This window comes from Delphinapterus leucas, chromosome 2 (assembly GCF_059928025.1).
Source record: "Delphinapterus leucas isolate spDelLeu-1000000601 "Yukka" chromosome 2, BTC_Dleu_Yukka2, whole genome shotgun sequence".
NCBI classification, from domain to species: domain Eukaryota; kingdom Metazoa; phylum Chordata; class Mammalia; order Artiodactyla; family Monodontidae; genus Delphinapterus; species Delphinapterus leucas.
Genome location: NC_143130.1, coordinates 176,119,314 through 176,141,590, shown reverse-complemented (window position 1 = coordinate 176,141,590; position 22,277 = coordinate 176,119,314).

Sequence of the window (22,277 nt, the reverse complement as noted above, 5' to 3'; positions counted from 1 at the left end):
GGCCAGGGGAGAAACACGATGGAGCCAGTGGTTGGGAGTGCTCACAGAATCACTTAAAAATTGGACTGCAGCCGTGTAAAGGGCCGGTGGTGTTGCCCTGACACTCACAAGAAGTGAAACCTAGGCCCCGGGTGGGGAGGGAGGATGGGGCAGACTCTAGAATCCAACCTCGGCCCCCACCCCAGGCTTCTTCCCTTTCTGCCCTCCTGGGTCAGCAGATTCCCTGACAGCCTGGGACTGCAGGCCGGCCCCTCCCCAGCCCCCACCCCCCCGCCCACTCCTGTATACCTCCTGGGTGGGCATCCAGTCCATCCTCCAGCTCCTGCCCCAGCTTCTGCCCTGTATCACGCACCTGGGTTATGGAACCAGCTTCCCCAGCAGCCCCAGGCCTCTCCTCCCTCCCCATCACCACCACTCCACAGAACCAGAGAGGTTTTTCTGAAAAGCAAATACCATGGGGTCCTTCCCCTGCTGAACCAGGTCTGAGGCCTCTCGGAGCCCAGGGCAGTGGTTTGCACACTCTTGGGAGCAAGCCATCCCCCTAAAAATGGACCTCTGAGGCCCAGAGATTGTTACGGCCCCTACAAATCTCTAATTCAAGAAATTCTGGGATCACTCTTTGAGCAACCCTGGTGTACAACACACAGGGCAGGCCGGGACTCAGCCTCAGCTCTTGCTGCTCAGACAGGACCCCCTATATGCACGCGCACGTGCGTGTGCACACACACACGCCCCCCCCCCCAGAATCTCATGGCACCAAACCGCCCCCCACCCCTGGGCACTTTCCCAAGTGGACCTCGGCACTTGCTCCTCCCAGGAATGCCTTTCTCCATCTTCTCTGTCTGGCAAACTCCTACTTAGCCTTCATGGCTCCAACTCACAAACCCAGCCTGGGCAGGTCTCTTTGGGCTGCCCTGGGGAAGGGGATCTGTGTCTTTGTGCCACCCTTCATGGCAGGACTGGGGGTGGATTCGATTCTGCAGGACTGTGAGCTCCCTGAGGTCTGTGGCTTAGGCCCAAACAGGTGCCGTGTATGAGCCAGAGAGTACGCAGAAGATCAAACATCTCTAAGTATTTAAAACAAGGGGAATTTAATGCAGAGAATTGAAGACCAAGAAGCCATACAGGGGACAGTGAGGCAACCTTGAGACTAGCAACAGCAGGAAGATTCCACAAGTCCCTGACTGGCGGAACAGCAGGAAATGTTACTAAAGCCAAGGGGCGAGGGTCACCTGGTCAAAGCCGGACACCCAGTGGGTCTGTCTGGTGGAACCGGAGGAGGCAAGCCCTTCAGAGATTCTGCCTGAGACAGAGGGAGAGAAATTCCCTGGCTTCTCCCTTCCTCTGGCCTTCCAGCTCCTTTCACTGGCCTACCTAGCAGGTGGAGGCTGGAGCTGAAGCCTGGGAAATGCAGCCCTCAGGGGCCCTCCTGCACATGATCTGGGCAAGGGCAGAGCCAAGACAGGAGCTGAAAAGGGCTTCTGCAATGACCCCTTCCTCCCAGCCTGGAGTCAGACAGGGCGATGATACCTGTCTCAGTCTGCTCAGGCTGCTACAACAAAATACCACAGACTGGGTGGCTTGCAAGCAACAGAAATTTATTTCTCACAGTTCTAGAGGCTGGAAGTTTAAGATCAGGGTGCCAGCACAGTTGGGTTCTGGTGATGGTTCCCTTCTGTATTGCAGACGGCTTTCTTATCGTATCCTCATATGGCAGAAAGAGTGATAGGAACCAAGCTCGTGTCTTTTTACAAGGGCACTAATCCCACTCATGGGGGCTCCACCCTTGTGACCTAATCACCTCCCAAAGGCCCCACTTCCTAATACCATTGTCTTGGGGGTTAGAATTTCAACATATGAATTTTGGAGGGACACAAACATTCAGACCATAATAATAACATCAACACAGGGCCCTGGAAAGGGTGTATGGGGATGGGAGAGAAGGGGGGGACACGGAGCCTGGGCTATAGCCATGAACTTTGGGGACAGCCTCATCAATGCCCAATGTCATTCCCACAGGAGATGGCCAGGCAGACACCCTCCCCACCAGCCTACACGCCTGGCATGGCCAGTTACCGAGGCACGGTCTGAGACCAGAGCATGGTGTCATGATGAGCCCCCATCCCCGTCCGGGTGGAAAACCTAGAGACTTGTTCATTAGTTCATTTAATAATTAAGCAGCTATGGGACACTAGGCTCGAGGCCCCTGTGCCCACCTGGCTGTTTTCTGGTGTGCTGGGCTGTCTGACCTCAGAGAAGGCTTGCTGCCTGAGGTCACGGGGAGGGAAGCTGGAGGGCCCAGACTCTGACTGGTGACTCCACCACGGACTCACATTTGCCAGGATCCCCAACATGCCTGTTGTGACAGGTCTTGGCAGCATGTGGGCACAGAGTCTTTGTGTTGAGACCCACTAGACAGACGAGGAAACACAGGCTGCATCACACAGCAAGCTGGTGCCTGAGAGTCTCTGGTTCCTCTCTGGCGTGTAGGAGCTTGGAAGTTGTTACTCCTGTCTTGCCACTAAGAAAGAGGCTGAACAAACTGAAAACTGGTGACTTTTCCCAGACCCATTCGAGAACTGAGGTCCGAGGGTAAACCGCCACCCCCAAATCTGGAGAGACAAATAAGTCCAGAGTCCCAGTGGTGATCTGGTCACCTGGAGCAGAAGTTTCTGGAACCAGAGCCTGTCGGCAGGCTTCAAAGGTCATGTTGACGAATTGCTGGGCGCTCAGTGCAGAAGAACGTGAGGCTGAGGAACTCCCGGGGTGGGGGTGGGATTTCACAGTCTAAAGGAGGGGCCATGGTTTGGGGATTTTACCTCTAGGAAGCCCTCAAGCCCCCCTCACAGCTCTTGCAGGGGGAGGGGAAAGTGGCCCTCAGTGAAATACTCCCACAGTGGTCTCCATAACAAAGGCCTACTCTCCAGGATTAAAGGCTTTCTCAGAGGCTGTCCGCCACCCCACCAAGGCAGTCCCCCAACTCCAGCCCCGTCTAACCTGCCTTCTTACCTAAGCGGGGGACAAGCTAAGAAGCACCAGTGAATGTCATAGCCCCTGAGGCCTGGGCTCCTGCCAGAGCGGGGGTCCATGGGCTAGATGGCCCGGACGATTTCACCAAATGCCATCTGGAGCCAGGGACATTTGTCGGGGGGAGGGGGACACTACCTAAGCAGCAGGAACAAAGCTGGTTCTTTGAGCCGATGTGCCCTCAAGCCCCATGTGATGGAAACAGTGGCGGAAGCCAGGCCTGTGGCTAAGGAAGCCTCCGGATTTTCTTCCCCAAACACTGGCTTCGTGTGGGCTGTCAGCAGATACTTCAGGGCCCAAAGGCTGCCTTCTTGCCCAGCCAGGCCCCTCCTGGCACAAGAGGACACCCAATCCTGCTGTCGACTCCCCTTGTGACCCTAGGCAGGACCCTGCCTCAAACTCAGCCCCAATTTCCCTACCTCTTGAGTGGGGGTAGGGTGGAGGTGAGACCAGGCCACTGCTGGCCACTCTGGGTCCCAGCCTATTGGTCCTGAGGATTGCCTGAGGGTCCAGGCGCATTGCCCACATTTCCGGGAGCCCAGAGGGCACTGCCAGATGCCAGAACCAGGACACACAGGCCAGAGGAACACCCAAAGCCTATGCTGGCCAGACTGGGTCAGTGTGGGCAGCCAGCCATGCATCAGCTCCTGCCGACCAGACGCCCGCTAATTACATAGCCATCACTTTCTTCCCCAGAGTGATGGGAAAGGCCATGGGCCAACCTGTCTGCCCAGCGGGGCCACTTGCCCTCCCTGTCTCGATGGGGCAGCCCAGGTATTGGCTAATCCTTTCTCCCCAGGGCCCAGGCCACCCAGCCGCAGCAGGAGAATATGCCAGGCGTCATCTCATGAGCACTGTGGGGGGAGGGAGAGGTGAGCTGGTCATTGCTCAGCCACCCGGGGAAGCTGGACTACCTGTGTGATGTGGATCACAGCCGGGCAAAGGGCCTAGGGCCAGAAGAGGCTTTTGTAAACATTTCACACCTACAGGAAATTATACAGCACAGAAGAAAGAACACCCAAGGACACACCACCAGACTTTACCCATGTTAATATTTTACCACAACTGTTTAAGTCTTTTCTCAAAACACGAGGAACACTGAGCCACAGTGTGAGAGGCGACGTGGGTTAGTAATCCAGAGCGTGGCCTCTGCCACTTACTAACTGTGTGACTTTGGACAGGCCGCGTGACCGCTCTGTGCCTCAGTCTACTCATCTGTTAAATGGGCTGGTAGGTGAGCCTGTTAGAAGAGTACCTGGCACGTAGTATGTACTCAATACAGACCTAGTCGGCTCTCGCCCCCTGTGCCTCACATCAGCCTCATGGCCTTTTCCTCTGCTCCTGAGGGAAGGTTCTCCTGAAGGTGGGTACGTACAGGCACCACAAAGAATATAGAACATCATCTAACATCTTCTTAAACTTGCTACAACTGAGCTCGTGCTGTGTACTTTTCCTCCTGTGACTTGCTTCTTTCCCCTCACCCCGGTGTTGGGGATATGCCCGCAAGGATCAGGGTGCTCGCTCATCGAGCTGCCACCTAGGACCACATCGGACCGTCAGGGCTCCCTTCTGCCTATGTCGCTAGTCACCAAAAGGCAGCTCAGGCCGTCCCCGAAGACCTGCTCACCTGCCAGTCTGCTGGTCTCTTTTCAAAACATCTATTTTTAATTTTAAACTTGGAAGAAGAAGAAAAAACCAGAAGACAGAAATAGCGTTTATTGAAGATCTGCAGGGGTGGGTGCTGGGGCTTTGTCCGTGCCACCTCGTGCAGGCCTCACACAGCACGGCTGCACACATGAGCTGCGTGCCGCCAGGTCTCAGGTGCCAGCGGGGGCCACACGGACCCGCATGCCGCCTCCACCCCACCCCTGTGCCTGCAGGATCCCCGGGTCTCCCCAGATGCTCCGAGTCTCTGGGGGTGCGGCATGAACTCAGGGGCAAGCTTGTTGATGTCTCGCAGCCCTCGAAGACCTCCCTCCCCTCTTGCCTGCACCAGCCCATGTTACCACTGAGGTCCCTGTCACATGCAGTTGGAGACACTGAGGCACGGGGTGCTGATGACAAGGAATCACGATGGGGTCAGGAAATGACGGGGCCGGGATTTGAACCCAGGGCTCAGTGTCAGGATGCTTCCCAGAGGCCCTGAGGGTGAAGGCAGCAGACTCTGTCACCTCAGCCTGTTTCCTCCCTCTGACTGGCTGCCAGCTATGTGGCCTCATCGCTCCAGCCCTGTCTCGTTATCCTGCTGATAAATCAGGCGGAGAGGCAGCAACCGCTTGCTTATCACCCCGTGGCTTTGGTGAAGCCTCCAGTTTAATGAACTAGCCCCAGCCACACTCCAGCCCTCTCCTAGGAAAGGGTGCTCTAGGCTGATTCTCAGGGCCCTGGCCCTCTCGGGCAGCACCTCCAGCCTGTGGCCTGGGTGCAGAGAGGCCGGCGGCTGGGGCGGGATATTAACTCCAGGCTGAACTCGGAGCCCCAATGGCCCCAGGAGCCGGTGCCAGAAAGGGAGTGTGGAGAGGGTGGCCGTGCCGACAGGATTGGGCTCAGCCCTTGGATAGCGGGCTCCCTGCGCCAAGCAATAAATAACCCTTTCTTTAATCGGAGGGGCCCAAGGGCCAACCTGAAGGCCGAGGGGTGGGAGGCCGAGAGGAAAGTCGCCTGGATACCATACAGTCCTGGGCTCAAATCTGCATTCTGTTTCTAAGTTGACCTTGGAGAAATCCCTCCCTGAGCCTCAGTTTTCTCATTTGCACAGGAAGATGGCCCAGCTGTTCTGGGGGTTTCAGATTTTAAATGTTCTCTTCTGACATTTCCCATGCTCTGTTCTGTAGAGTATGGGTCCCGGGTGCTCTTATCAGGGGCTGGGCTGTGTGGGGTGCCACGGTCAGGTGAGTTTGGGAAACACCACATTCCAAGCCTCTCCTAGAGATTCAGTGTGCACCTCTGCATGCTAAAGGCTCTGAGAAGTCCTGCAGCCAAAGCCTGGTTTATTTATTTGCTCAAATAATACCTGATAGGGACTTCCCCAGTGGTCCAGTGGTTAAGACTCTGCGCTTCCGCTGCAGGGGGTGTAGGTTCTATCCCTGGGTGGGGAACTAAGATCCCACATGCCGTGCAACTCAGCCCACACAAAAAAAGAAAAAAAAAAAAGTAAGGCTTTTTTTTTGGCCACACTCTGCAGCATGTGGGATCTTAGTTCCCCGGGCAGGGATCGAACCCATGCCCCCTGTATTGGGAATGCCAGTCTTAACCACTGGACTGCCAGGGAGGCTAAAACCAGGACCCAGAAGTAAGGCTTCTTATTTTTCCCAGCACACATGTCTCCTAGTCTGTTGCCTTGATACGTCTCTAAGTCAGAACCCTCACATCTGCACTTCCTCATCTGTAAAAACGAATCGCATTCTCGCCCTAGGAGGAGTGGAGAAGACTTAGATGGGAAATGCAATGGAAGGGCCCCCAGAGGGGGGGCTGGTAGATGATGGCCCTGTCCCCCAGCATCTCTAGAGCACGGGCACCTCCTCTCCCAGCCCTAGATAGAGGTTAACCCTCACTCCTGCTCAGAAGCCCTGGGGAAGTTGTTCCCACATGCTGAGCACACTTCCCCTAGGGGTCTGGGGCTGGGAGATTTTTCTGGAGCAGACTGTGAGAGCTTCTGCCTTCTGGGAAGCCTCCTTTCCTCATCCCGAGGTTCCATGAGGAATAAATGCCCGCTTTGCTCCTGTCCTGTCAGGCTCCCAGCAGTGGGAGCTGCAGCCTTGCTCTAGGACAGACCTTAACTCCTCTGGCCCACTGCGGGCTGTTCAATCGTGTCCTGGAAGTGCAAGGAAGGAAGGAACGGCAATCAAAAGACATCAGAGCCCTTGTTTCAAAATCAAAGGTCTGGGGAAAATCCCAGCATGCGGATGTCAGCTGGAAACTGGGCTGTCATTTTATAGACAGGAAGGCTGAGGCTACCTGATGTCCTCTGCCTTCCCTCTGCTTCCTGGAAGGACAGTGGCCCCTGGAAAGAGTCCGTGAAGACAGCCTCCCTCACCTGATGACCCTGGACTTGCTAAGTGGGATAAGTTAAAGCTGTCTTAGAACTGTTGCCAGGTGTCTCTTCTAAATCTGCCCCTCCTCTGCCCAGAACCCATCCACAGCGCCTGTATGGCACCCCCAGAACAGTCTGTACCCTAATGCTGGCCTCAGGGAGCCCCTGGCTGGGGCTGACTCATCCCTCCCAATCCTGCAGGTCTCAAGCCATAGGGGCCCACACTCCATTGGTTGTGACATGGCTCTGGGGTCCCCCGGCTTGAGATGTGTTGCAAATAATTCTGCTTAGTTACTTTGGGGGGTCTGCCTGACAGCATAGATTCTCCCTTAGGTGTCCCCACAATGCCTGGCAGCTGATGCTCCCCTGAGGCTTCAGCTGAAGCAACAGAGGGCTTGATAGGTGCAGGTGTGCTGGGCTTGGGTCACCCCCCCCCCCCCAGGGTCATGGGCTGCAGCATCTTATAGGACTTCCCTGGAGTGGCTGCCTTCCCCAGTGTGCTCCTAGCCCCTCATGTGTGGCCCTCCTGCCCCTAGAAGGCTCCTCATCCATCCGGTCAAGCCCACCCATCAGTTGGCTGGACACGGCCAGACTTGCCCAGGTGGGTCCAAGTCCCAGCCATGGATAGAGCTGAGACCCCAGATGGAAACCTGTCTCCACCCCTCTCCCCCTCATCAGTAGGTACATTCAAATATGTGTATATGTATATATATTCATATATATATATATATATTCATAGTGTGGATTTGGAATAATGTAAATCCCGTGGCTCCATCCTGTCCACTCACCGGCAGCGGCCTGGGTGGGGCAGACCCATCTCCTCCATCACCACCTCTGGCTCCTCTCACCCCACAGTGTGCGTCAACTATCATCTTACTTGATACTCACAGCAACCTTCTAGGGCAAGCATTATTATTAACCCATTTTACAGATGAGGAAACTGAGGCTCCGGGATGTTGATACTGAAGACCGATCAGAGGCGCCAGATCAGAACATGACAATGCAAGGGCATTTCTGTAGACACTGGACAGGAGGAAGAGGGGCAAGAGGAGGCAACAAGAGGAATTTATGGGTACTGTGAGTGGATGGGGGAGCTGGGCAGCAGGGCCTTCTCCCTGTTGTTACAAAGAGCTGCCTGCCCTGTGTGAGGTGGGCGAGTCCTATATTGGCTGGGGGCTTGTACACAATGGCCTCAGAATCCCACCTGTTGTTGGGATTCCAGAAACTGGACTCTGAGTTTGTTGGAGGCTAAAACCAGGACCCATGGCTCCAGGGGATGCTCAGCCAGTACTAAACATCCTACTGATACCCAAAATGTCATCCCAGGAGAGGGAGTTTAAATCAGGGAGATACGTTTCTGTCCATAGACAGAGGGTCTTTCCAGACTGGGAGCTGACCCGTTAAGGAGTAAGCTTCCCATTGCTGAAGGCGTGCAAGTCAGTGCTGCTATAACAGCGGGAAATTCTGATCACTTCCAAGTTCCTTTCTGTCGCTGAATCTGTGAGTCTGTGAATGTTTAGATCTTTCATGTACTTTATATATATATATATATATATATATATATACATTTATTTATTTATTGGCTGGGTTGGGTCTTCGTTGCTGTGCGCAGGCTTTCTCCAGTTGCGCTGAGCGGGGGCTACTCTTCGTTGCGGTGCGAGGGCTTCCTATTGTGGTGACCTCTCTTGTTGCAGAGCACGGGATCTAGGCGTGCAGGCTTCAGTAGTTGTGGCACCTGGGCTTCAGTAGTTGTGGCTCACGGGGTCCAGAGCACAGGCGCAGTAGTTGTGGTGCACGGGCTTAGTTGCTCCGCGGCATGTGGAATCTTCCCGGACCAGGGCTCGAACCCATGTCCCCTGCATTGGCAGGTAGATTCTTAACCACTGCGCCACTAGGGAAGCCCCTTTTCATGTACTTTTAAGTATAGGCAATATTTCTATAGAGTTCAAAAACCAGAAAGCACAAAACTAAACCGGTGAAAAGGGCTCCTTCCCACCTATGCCCAGGCCTCAGGTCCCCTCCTGGAAGCCATAGGTGATACCAGGTTCTGTGCCATCCTCTGGAGTCTGTGTGTGCCAGCACACTCGCTCTTAATTTTTCAAATAAATACATGTTCATGTTATTTTTATTTGTACTCTGTCTCTTGCTTGTTTCTCTGACAATGGTTCTTTGGCGGCAGCCTGATGATTCAGGACAGTCCCCTCCAGGTGTCCACATGTATAAAGTGGCGGTAACCCCTACCTCATGGGGCTGTTTGGAGGTGACCTTTCCCTGGTGACACCCAGCAAAGCACCTGGCAGGCGTTCAGCTTCCTGAGAACGGTCCTATGTCAGGGGGTGTCCGGGAGTGAGCCAGCCCCGGCCTGCGTGGCTGCAGGAACTCCTCAGGCCACCAGGGGGCCCCATATAGCGGCCCGGTCCTGCTGGTGGCCACAGCATGTCCCGAGGTGACCAACACAACACCGGAGGCTCCTTGGCGGGAGGGAGGCACCTGGGCTGGGATTCAGCATCTTGAATTTCCAGGAGCACTGCCTCTCCCTCCATCCTGTCACTGTCCTCCTTGCCCAGGAATGCAAGGGCAAGAAGCTGAGGTCACCTGTGACCCCACTTACCTCTCCTGAAAAGAGCAACAGTTTTTAAGCCATCTTCTTGGGTTTTTTCATTCAAAGACAGAGAGGAAGAGGTTGTCCCATGCACAGCCACCGCCCACCTGCCCCGTCCCGTCCTAACCCCTTAGCACCTGGGCCCTCGGCTGTTCCTGAGTGCTGGGACCCCAGCCTGCCTTAGCAACACTCCCTGGGGACCTTGGTCCCTGTGGGACCTCATCACCTTCATGCTGTCCATTTGCTGAAGGAACCTTGCAAATCCACCCTCTCCTCCTCTTTGCTCACGCTGGTGCCTCCCCTCTGGGTGCCCCAGGTTTTCTCAACCCTGTGTCTGTGAGCTAGCCTTCTGGGCAGCCTGCAGGCCAGGCACCCGTCCTGCTGGGAGCCTGCAGGGCCAGCTTTGGGCTGACACAGGCGCTGGCACTGGGTTCCCCATTCGGAGGCCGCAGACTTGGTCTCTAAGCCCAGAGCTGGGGCAGCTGGGCGGGCTGTGTCCCAGAGGCTGGAAATGGGTCTTCAGCAGTTTCTACCCCTGTCTCTTGGTCCCAGATGCAGGACAGACCAGAACAAGATGGAACTGGAATCCTGGCTGGAGCAGGGTAGCAGGGAACCTGTTAGGCAGGCTCCACCGGGGCCTCTCAGCTCCATGGGAACCAGGGGGCCTGAGGGGCTCAAACACACGGGCCTGGACCCCCAGGGACAGCAAGCCCTCTGGCTTCACCAGCCCAGAGCCGATTCCCCCTGGGGCTACAGGGCTGTCCCAGCCACACATGGAGACCACCACGCCACAGGGTCTATCACCATCAAGTCCCGTCCCGGTGACCCCACCTCCTCTCCAGCATCAGGGCAGACAGCCCCTTCTTTAGCTGACCCCACCTGGAGGGATAATGGTGCAAACGTTTATTGGACACCAGCATAGGCCAAGCACACTTCCAGCCCGCGGTCCTCACAATGACCTTGAGCTTTGCCCTGTTGTGCAGATGGGGAAACAGAGCAGCAGCTGAAGTCACTTGTCCAGGGTCACACAGGGAACAAGCAGAAGTGCCAGGATTTGAGCCCAGGGACCATGTGCTTACCCAGCAGGATGCACTGCCTTTTGGAGCAGGGATACTTAGCTTGCCTGGGGGGTAGGTCTGGGGGGACTCTGCTTTATGGAAACAGTGGGTGCCTCTGGTTGAATTTTCAGTGTTCCCATCCATGAATCTCTGCTCTATCCATCACCAAATGCTTCCAGGAGCAGATGGGCACTGAGTGGCTGCCTGAGTCCAGGATCTGCCAGAGGGTGGGAGAGACCCCATGTTGTTGACCCAGCCTGCAGACTCAGGCCGCATGATGGGGCCTCACATCTTCAGTGTAGTCCTGGGGCCAGATGGGACAGGACTCTATCGAACCCTGGACACCAACCAGGCACCTGGTCCCAATGACGCAGCCACACAGACCTGCCTGCTGAGGGCACTGCCCTCAATAATAATAATTACAACTAGTATGAGTCTTCTATTGTGATGATGGTAATAACCTTGGAAGCAGTTTTGGCGTGGTGGCCAGGACACCAGACTATGTGTCAGGCAAACTGGCACACCTTGGCTGCAAGACTTTCTGCCAGTGATGTGACCTCCCTGACCTCAGTTTCCGCCTCTGCAAAGCGGGATGAGGTTGTGGAGAGGTGTCAGTTCCCACGGGCTGCCCGGGGGTCGGGCTGCCCAGGGCAGGGTCCCGGCCAGCCTGGTGGGGACCGTGTTGCAGCCACAGGAAAGGAGGCCCTGAGATGCTGCCACGTGGTGGAGCCTGAACCCACCAGCAGCTCAGGGAACCTACAATTCCAAGTTCCGTGGGCTGCAGCACCTGTCCATCATCAGCGGACACCCTCGGCTGGTGGCTTCTGCACTTCATCCTCAAGGTAGTTTGCACTAGGTCAGGGACTAGTTTTTTCTCCAGACTCCTCTCTGTTAAGCAGATTTGAAATGGATGGGCTGCCCATTTTATTTATTTATTTTTATTTTAATTTTTTCGGCTGTGCCGCGAGGCAGGTGGGATCTTACTTCCCCGACCAGGCACTGAACCTGTGCCCCCTGCAGTGGAAGCGTGGAGTCTTAACCACTGGACAGCCAGGGAAGTCCCTGGGCTGCCCATTTTAGAGATACGGTGACTGAGGCACACGGGAGGCCGAGGGCTTGCTTCGGATCTTAGAGAGGGGCCCAAGGCCAGTAGTTCAAGCAGGGATTCTGAATTTGGCCTCCTCTGTGTAGTGAACTAGGCTCCTGGGGGAAAGAAAAAGGGACACAGATCACAGTTGCATGAACACGGGAGCGAGAAGGGAGTCGGGTGGCTTACAGAGGCCACCAGTGCCGTGAAAAAACTCACGCTTACAGGCCAGCTGCTCCAGCTGCCACCATCCTTCTCTCCTCAGATCCCAGGATGGGGACACGGGGGAGGAGAAGACAGGTCCCACTTCTGCCACTACCAGGGTCAGAGAAGGGGCAGGGTGTCCCCAGGTCGGGAGCTGGGGCTATAAATGCCTCATCCTGTATAAGTGGATAAGGAGACCAGACTTGTCCTTTACTGAGCCCTTTTGCCCAGACACCGTGTCACCGGCTTTGCATGTCTCCGGTTGCCACAACAGCCCCCCGTGGGGCAGGCATTGTTGCCACCCTATCCACAGGTGAGGTGAAATCCAGGGGGTGAAGCGACTGTTTAGGCCACACAGCTGGTGGAGGGCAGGGCTGCCCTGGAACCCGGGTCGGGGAGCCCCCAGGACCCTTGCATTGTCTCATCTCATGCTCCAGGGAGCCCCCCTGCCAAGAAGAAAGAGGAACAGCTGGGTGTTGAGAACAGAGCAAGGTGGAGAGTTAGGTCTGGGCTCGAATTCCGGCTCAGCTCCGCTAAGCCCTTGTCCTTCTGAGATCCCATCCCCTCGCCTCGCGTGCAGGCATGGGTAACTCCCCCGCCTTTGCCAGGCTGCCTCGTAGACTTGAAGGCAGTGCAGGGGTGCCCAGCTCACGTAGCGGATGCTCATTAACAGTAAGTTTCCATCTTCCTTTCCCTTGATAATAAAGCACTTAGTAGGTGCTCAATAAAAGTTAGTTTCCAACTTCCTTTCCGTGGGTAATAAAGCAAACTGTTCCCTCTCCCAGACAAAATATTTACATTTTAGTAGAAACCCTTGTCTTAAGAAGGAACGTCTTTATGACCGCCTGGAGGGGTGGGATAGGGAGGGTCGGGGGGGAGGAAGATGCAAGAGGGAAGAGATATGGGAACATATGTATATGTATAACTGATTCACTTTGTTATAAAGCAGAAGCTAACACACCATTGTAAAGCAATTATACCCCAATAAAGATGTTAAAAAAATTAAAAAAATAAAAAATAAAAAAATAAAAAAAAAAAGAAGGAACGTGAGGGATGGTGGAATTCGAGGCGGCGGCATGCTGTGTCAGGCCAGGAGGCCGCTAGGAAAGGCTTTTCGTGAGCGGCCCCAGGGAGGCTGGTGCTGCCAGGGTCCTGCCCTCCTCCCCTGCCAAGCGGGGTTATCATCATCTCAAAAGCACCACTTCTAAAAATCACCCAAATTCTCCTGAGCTGAGCTCATTCCACAATCTTGAGATAATAGAGAAGGATTTCCCTGGGCTCATACATACCTTTGGGAATCGTGGTTCTCAGAGCCAGCCTCAAAGGGAAACAGGCATTCAAAGAAATACAGAATAAGGCTGCTCCAACACCATTCATCCCTATTAAATCACACACACACACACACACACACACACACACGCACACACACACAGCCATACATCATTAAAATGATAAAAGCCAGTGCTGGCAGCTCTGTAGGAAACAGCACACCCAGGAAGGCTAGAATGTTCTTCCCCAACTCTGCTGCCTACAGAAATGGGGAGCCCCCTTTCAGGCCCAGCACATGCATCTCCTCTACCATGAAGCCTTCCTAGCTTCTCACTGGAATCACTGCTCCTCCTGGCAGCTCCCATAGCACATTAGTCTCATTTAAGGCATGACTCTCTGTCCCCTTCTCTAGCCCCAGCCAGACTGTGAAGTTGATGACAGGGACCGTGGCACCTGGCTCATTCAGCCAATGAACACAGAGAGCCTGCCCCACGCTGAGCATTTTGTCCACATGATCTGTGATCCTCACTAAGCCTTGACCCGGTGAGCGTCCTCATTGGACAAACGAGGAAACTGAGGCTCAGAGAGGTTCAACCATTTGCCTAAGCCCAGCTGGCCCCGAGCCTGGGCTCTTTCAACAGTACAGAGCTTCCGCTTCAGGTGCCGGGTCCTGCCTGGGCTTTGGGAACCCCGGCAACCCCAGGGTGTAAGTGGGGGGCTGGGCAGACAGGGCCAGCACTGTGCTTGGGAGCCACGACCAGAGAAGCCAGGGGCCTGTGGGAGCCTGATGGGTTGGGAGTGGGGTGTGGAGATGGACTTTACAAACCTGTGTCCTGGCGTGGGAGTCAGCCAGGTGAGGAGGAGGGACAGGGCATCAAAGGGACAAAGGGAACACTGTGGCCCAAGGCATGGAGGTGTGACAGATAAGAGTGTGTCTAGGGGACAAGCTCTTTATGTTGTCCTTTTGGTGGAATGGAAAATGTAGGCTGGAGAGCAGAGCAGTTAGGAGGGAAGTCATAGCTCCCTGGACAGAGTGACGTAGGGACAAAGTTCACCTTGTAAATCAGTGCAATCTGATATGAGGGTCTCTAAAGATGGGCCATAGGTCTCTGCCTTCAGCTCTGTTCACTTCCATCCGGCATCTGCATGGAGCCACGGGAGGCTTGCTTATCAGATGTGCAAATGACAACGCCCCATGAGAACACAGCATTTCCAGGAACCTCAGCAGGTGAAACAAGGGACTGAAACCAACAGAATGGAATTGAACAAGGAGAGCCAGAATAACCTGCCTTGAGGCACAAAAGGTTGTATGCACAGACAGACATGGTATTGGTGAGGCTATTTTCCCCCCAAATTGCCTTAAAAATGGGCATCTCCTGTGGCTGAGATGGGGAGACCTGTTTCCTGGGCCTGCCCACAGAAGGTTCTTTATAAACTTTCTGTGGTCTGTGGGCCCCAGAAGGATGTCCTGTACCATCAGGTGTCCTGGCCCTGGGAGGGTCCTTCAGAGGAGGCGGCCAGCGGCCTGGCTCCAGGAAAGGCATCCCCAGCGATGCCTGTAAACCTCCCCTACCCCCTCACAACAGCTGGGGTTGGCCTAACCCACATAAGCCCTCAGTCCCACCCAGGAACAGCCATCCCTGAGACCAAAGAGGGCCACTGCCGGATGAATGGAAGCTCTGGGGCAAGGCGAGAGGAGTTAACTCCTTTCCTATGGGAGTGGATGGACGGTGGCTAACTGTGCCTGTGATGAAATACAGACAATGGCTGGGAAAACTGGTCAAGGGGAGACTCAGGAAGCAAGGCAGCCTGGCGCATAGCAGGTGCTCAGTAAACAGTGATGAGTCGTGAATGAGTCAGCCATCCTCAGATCACCAGGCAAGCCGATTTAGCCCCTGTGCCTCAGTTTCTGCAGCTGTAAAGTGGGTATAACCTCCAGAGAAGAGTAAGTATTGGGCAAGCAGTGGCGTAGGCTGGGCACTCAGCCCAGGAAGACCCTTCTACCCAGCCAGTACAACCGCTAAGCCTCCGAGAGATGGTCCATGCTGCCTTAGCTTGTGCACCTCCAGGGACAGAACGCTCACTTCCTGGAGTCTGAAACCCAGCAGACACCAGCCTGCCTTCAAAGGATTCATAGTGGGTGGTGGTAGAAGGGAGCACACTAGTGCCAGGCTCTGTAGGACCATGGACACTGAGAGGCTGGCCTCGTAGGGCTGACTCCCCCTGCTCCTATTAGAGGCGTTCCCATAGGGGTGGGCCAGAGTGTCCCATAGATGGGCCCTGGAGGCGTGGCCCCCACCTCAGGCAGGTCAGAGGGGCCAGGGGCCAGAAGCCCTTCGCTGTCTGAAAAGACAAGGAATGATCAGCCCACTGGGTTTCCAGGCCTTCTTTCTGGCCTCTCCCAAAGCTGCTGACAGATCTACCTCCCCAGGGAGGTGAGGGATGGTTTTCTCGCTTCCTGTGACCTCCACGGAGAAAATCTATCACCTGCTGGCGGACCAATCCGGGCAGGCCCCAGAAAGATGGCATTGAGTCACCTGGGCCCTCGTTGTTCTGACAGCCGTGAACGCATCAAGGCGGTAATTAGCTCTTACAGGAAAGGGCCAGATCTGTCATTTTCCTCCGGAAGTGCCAAGGGGGACTTGCTGGCTGCCCCTCCTTGAAGCCAGAGAAAGGCCGGATCCTCGTCCCGGCGCTAGACTAGATCAGGGGTGTGGATAGGAGCGGGAAAACATCCATCCTTCCGCTCAGGAATCCCACTTCTGGGAACTCATCCCAAGGAAACAATCCGACAGGAAAACCAAGCTGTGCACAAACATGTCCCCACGGGAGTTATTTATAATAGTTCAGCCCTGGAAATAAACCTTGTGTCCAGCAGTGGGGGAGCAGCTAAGCACCTCTGCTGTTTAAATATCACACCAAGTTGTGAAACTGGGTGAATTGGGGGGTGGTGCTTGGAGGTCCTGGATCAGTCACCCTGCGATTCCTGATGGCCCCATCCCCAGCCTGGACCCATCAAACAGACCAACTCCAGGCTTTACCCAGAGGTGGTGGATCAGAATCTCCAGGGAAGGGGTCTGGGTGACAAGTGTCCCACGTGATTCTTATCACCAGGCAGGTGTGGGAAACCCTGCTCACAGCTAAAATTGCAACTTCAGCAATGCATTTATTTAAACCTTGGTAAGTCTTAGTTTTTGCATCTGTGAAATGGGCCTAGCACCGGGCCTACCCGTGGGATGCTGGGAGGGTTAGTGAGATTATGGATACGATGGTCCCAGTGGGACACAGGGCTCTGTGAGCTGCTGTCACCACTTATACAGGCTATGTGTCCCTCTTCCTCTCCCCAACCCCGTCCTATCACCACCAGGGGAATTTATAGCTGTGCATTGCACCCAGGCCACACAGGCTGGTTTGAGGACATCCAGTGCCAAGGAGTGTGGGAAGGCTGGTGTGATGTTTCTGCGGGGGTCTTCTCCCTGCTCCCCACTACCCGGCCGGGCTCAGTTTCAGTCAGCGGAGGGGAGGAGGGAGGCTCTCGTGAGAGCGTGGCCAGCCCTGCACACCAGGGTGTGTCAGGCTCCAGAAGGGGGAATGCCGCCCCCCTTCCCATTCCTTTCCTACCTGGGCCCCCAAGAGCCAGGGGTGTTCCTGGGGGTTTCTGAGCCCCTGCTCTGTACCCAACCTGGTCCAAGCATTGGGAGGGGCCCCGTGGAGGGAGGCTCCTGAGGGAAGCAGCTGGGCTGAGTTCCCAAGAATCTTCCAGAGAGAAGGAAAGGCCAGGCAAAGGCCTGGGGTTGTTAGCTTTTCAGCTGAGGGAACAAGGCTAAGGGGACATTAGGGAGGTGGTTGTACATGCAGGTCCGGAGCTTCGGGTCCTAGTGGGTTTATTTTTTATATTTTTTTATTTTAAAAAAATTTTGGCCACACCGTGCAGCATGCAGGATATTAGTTCCCCAACCAGGGATCGAACCAGTGCCCCCTGAATGGAAGATGGAGTCTTAACCACTGGGCCACCAGGGAAGTCCCCCGAGTGGGTTTAAAAGGCATGAGGCTATAGAAGCAATTATAAAGCCGGGCTGGGTGTGCCTCTCCAGGCAACCAGGAAGATCTAGGTGCAGAGTCCAGGGAGGATGAGGGTGTCCCACTCCTTGGATGGATGAGTCTCTTTCTTCCGAATAACTCTCGGTATCTCCGTGTGTTCACTGGAGGGACTGGACCAGGTTGGTGGTCCTGAGCCATTGTGTATGCTCAAGGGGCATTTTTGTTTTGTTTTTTCTTTTTTGCCATGCCATGCTCCATGAGGGACCTTAGTTCCCCGACCAGGGATGGAACCATGTCCCCTGCAATGGAAACGTGGAGTCTTAACCACGGGACCACCAGGGCACTCCCCCGAGGGGCCCTTTTGAATCTTAAGAGTTTGGGGCTACAAACCTAGATAGATTGGACAAAAGCAAACTCGTCAGCAATAAGCATGACTCGGAGCCCATCTCAGAAGCACGGAGACCCCTGGAGCCACCCCTGCCCCCGTCGGCTGCACCTTCCGCGTGGAGGTGCCTGTCCACTGCCCTGCCGGCTCTCTCACAGCCCCCAGGAGGCCGCATCTAAGTGCAGTCCCAGCTGATGCCAGCCCTTCCTCTTTGGCAGCTGGTGGTACCCCCTCGACAGGACACCCCCCACCTTCTGGGCGAAATGCTCCTTCCATCGGACACTGGGGGTGGCGTGTGTGACTACATATTAGGAAAGATAAACTGTAGAGTCGAGTGAAGAGTTTGCAGCCTCCCTGCTGAGCGCCTCCAGCCCAGGAGGGCTGACTCCAGCCCTGAAATTCCAGTGAGGCTGCCTCTCCCTGGCTCTTCAATGGGTCTTCCACCGGCCTTTGTAGCAGGTGCACCTGCCATGGCAGGGACCTCTTACAGACCCCCAGATACACACAGAACCTCAGCTTCTGTGGGCACGAATGGGCGTAATAATTCCTGCTCACCTCGCAGGCTTGCTGGGAGGATGGGAGGAGGAAGCTGCCCAGAGAATGCTTTGTAAACTGGAAATAGCCATGAAGAACGTCGGGGTGGATTCGGCTGGGCCGCCGCCAGCGGGCGAGGCTGCGGGACCTAGGCTGCAGCTGACGAGGGTCAGGTCTGGGGGCTTCTGTCAGGGAGCATCGCTGGCTCATCTCTCGTCTCTTTTCTTTCTTTAACTTTTCACTTTATGTTGGAGTATAGCTGTTTTACAGTGCTGTGTTAGTTTCAGGTGCACAGCAAAGTGATTCAGTTATACACACACATGCATCTATTCTTTTTCAAATTCTTTTCCCATTTAGGTTGTTGCGTAATATTGAGCAGAGTTCCCTGTGCGCTAGACAGTAGGTCCTTGTTGGTCCTCCTCTCTTGTTTAACACACCCTGGCCCGGATGTAGGTTTTATTATTATTATTATTTATTATTATTATTTTTTGTGGTACGCGGGTCTCTCCCTGTTGTGGCCTCTCCCATCGTGGAGCACAGGCTCCGGACGCGCAGGCTCAGCGGCCATGGCTCATGCGCCCAGCCGCTCCGTGGCATGTGGGATCTTCCCGGACCGGGGCACGGACCCGTGTCCCCTGCATCGGCAGGTGGACTCTCAACCACTGCGCCACCAGGGAAGCCCAGATTAATTATTTTTATGTTGCAAACAAAACAATGTATGAACTTAGGTTAAAAAAAAATCAAATAACATGAAAATGTTCAGAAGGAAATGAAATATTTCCCTGGCCCTTCCTCCCCTTCCCCACTCCCTAGAACCACCTGTTTCCACATTTAGTTGTTCCTTCTGGTTTTGGTCTCCATGTTTCTCAGTAAGATGCTCTCGTGGCTATTTCTTGATTTTTCAATTCCAGACGTTTCTAGAATTCCTTCCGGTCGTGACAGACGAGGCTTCAGCTCCCACTCCCTCAGCATCCCCTCAAAGGCTCTACCCAATTCTTAGTTGACCAGTGGCCCAGGGTTTTATTATTATTCTGTAAATGTTACCTGTGAAAGTACCTAGTAGGGCTTCCCTGGTGGCGCAGTGGTTAAGAATCCGCCTGCCGATGCAGGGGACACGGGCTCGAGCCCTGGTCTGGGAAGGTCCCACATGCCGTGGAGCAACTAAGCCCGTGCGCCACAACTACTGAGCCTGCGCCCTAGAGCCCACGAGCCACAGCTACTGAGCCCACGTGCCACAACTCCCGAAGCCCTCACTCCTAGAGCCCGTGCTCTGCAACAAGAGAAGCCACTGCAATGAGAAGCCCGCGCACCATAACAAAGAGTAGCCCTCACTCGCCGCAACTAGAGAAAGCCCACGCGCAGCAACGAAGACCCAACACGGCCAAAAATAAATAAATTTATTTTTTAAAAAAAGAAATTACCTAGTGGTTCCTTTTATGGTGGAGCTTTGTTTGTTTATGTCCTGGCGTTGATGCGCTTTAAAAAAAAAAACAAACTTGGGAATTCCCTGGCGGTCCAGTGTTTAGGCCTCCTCGCTTCCACTGCAGGGGGGCAGGGGTTCGATCCCTGGTTGGGGAACTAAGATCCCACAAGCCGTGTGGTGCAGCCAAAACAAACCAAACAACAAAAATACTTGTTAGGTCTTTATGTGTCTCTTCTTACATTTTCTATCTGCTCCACTCTAACCTAGTGGTAGGATGGTCAAACGCCCAGGCATTTGGATATCTTATCTAGCCCCTCCGGACCTGGGCTCTTCCAGGCTGAGCCGTCCACCCCCTGCTTTGGGGCCTGGGCCTGACCCTCCCCCTGCTCCCTCCAGGAAAGAACCCGCCCTCCTGGGGAGCCCTCCTGTGCCCTGGTCTACTCTCAGCATCTAGAGGAGCATGTGCTTCCAAAGCTTCCTGAGAGGTGCACAGCAGTTCATTTTTTTCCTTTTCATGACGACCTTGCATTTCCGAAAATGTTTAGATTCCAGTCTCATACATGGCTCTCTGTGGGCCTAGAATCCAGGCAGGAAATCCTTTTCCCTCAGACTTTTAAGGCAACTGATTGCTCTGTGATCTTCTAGCTTCCAGGATTTCTAACGAGAAGTCCAATGCCAAGCTTTTAAAAAATGTATTAATTTAAAAACACGTGCACAGGGGCTTCCCTGGTGGCACAGTGGTTAAGAATCCGCCTGCCAATGCAGGGGACACGGGTTCAAGCCCTGGTCTGGGAAGATCCCACATGACGTGAAGCAGCTAAGCCCGTGAGCCACAACTACTGAGCCCGTGTGCCACAACTACTGAAGCCCGCGCGCCTAGAGCCCATGCTCCACAACGAGAGAAGCCACCGGGATCAGAAGCCCGCGCACCGCAACGAAGAGTAGCCCCTGTTCGCCGCAACTAGAGAAAGCCCGCGCACAGCAACGAAGGCCCAACACGGCCAAAAATAAAAACAAAAAAAACCAAAACACACGCACAGAGTTTCAAAAATCAAATACGGTTATAAAACTTACAAGAAAAAAACCCAAAAAACAATCCCTTGCCTCATGGCTCCGCCCCTGATTCCTGCTTCCCAGAAGCAACTACTTTCGATTCTTCTGTGACTTTTCTCCACATTTGAAAACAACGCACTTACACTGCTCTTGACTCTCCAGTTTAGGTAGTACCACTGCCTTTCTCTTAGGGACCAGGAAGGTTTAGTCTACTCATGCGCCCACCCTCACACATGCCACCCCTTCCCCCACCCTCCTAGTATAACTGTATCGCAATTTTTTGGTTAAATCAATGTTGTTTACATATTATACTATTTAAACACTATGGCCAACAGAGCCACGATATGTCCTATGACTGTATTTCCTTCCTTGTAGGACTTCTGGGTTTCCCTGGTGATTATTAGTTGCCTCCTTATTTTGACTTGCTTGGTTTTCTTTGTGCTTGTCACTATTTCACCACCAGACTCTCTGATGGAGCTCTAATGTTCCTCTCAAGACAGCCAAGGCCCCAGGGACTCCATGAGTTGTGTTCTCTTTCTTGGCCAGATCCTCCTGGCGCCCTCCCTCCCTGTTCCAATCTGCACTGACTGCTTCTAGCCCTGAAGCCCTCCCTGTCCCACTTCCCTATACCATCACTTTGGGATTCCCCATTTCCTGAATTTGGGTCGTCTCGTTTCTTTATTTAATTCCTAAGTTTAGAGAAAGAATGTCTGAGAGGTAATTTTTATTTTTTTAATCTGAACATGTCATACTCTACCCTCATACTTAATTGACCGGATACTGAAATAATTTTCCTTCAGAATCTCGAATGCATTGTTCCATAGTCTTCTAGTTTTTGGAGATACTGTAGAGAGTGGCTCCTAGGGAAACCTGCTGCCAATGAACAAGAGCTTCATCTAACCCAGCACTTCTCAGCCCTGCCTGATGGACTCCCATCCTCCAGATATTCTGATGGAATGGATCTGGGGTGGGGTCTGAGCGTCTGCATTTTACCAGCTTTTAGGTGATTCTAACCAGCGCCCAGAGCTGAGAACCACTGCGCTGACCCACTGGCCTTGTTCAGAGTTAGCCTGATAGCTGCCTCCTTAGGACACTGACTCGTTTACAGGGGCTCTGAGCGCTTAGGATGCTAAGATGTGGTTCTTCGTTGCAAAGCTGTGTCCTGGTATTGGGTCTTGGGGGTGCTGAGCCTGTTCTGGAAAGAAGGCTCAACTCTTCTCTTAGGGTCTCAGAGTCTCAGGCTGGGCTCTGGGGCATTCCCAGGCCTTCCCCTAGCAGACCAGCACCCCACCTGCCTCATTGTGTGGCTTGTGGTTCAGGCCTACCTTTTCTTGTGCATTTGAGTATCTTTCTACCCCAGGAGGAGGCTTGGAATGATTCCATTTCCAGGTAAGATCCAGAGGCTCGGAGAAGGGCAGGACTCCCCAGGGCTACCCTGCTAGGAAATATCAAGTCAGAGACACAGATTCTAACTCCAGGGCTTTTCTACTTAACCCAGCTTCCCCCTTTACCGTTCATTTATTCCACAAGCACTCGCTAAGTCCCCAGGCTCTCTGCTGGG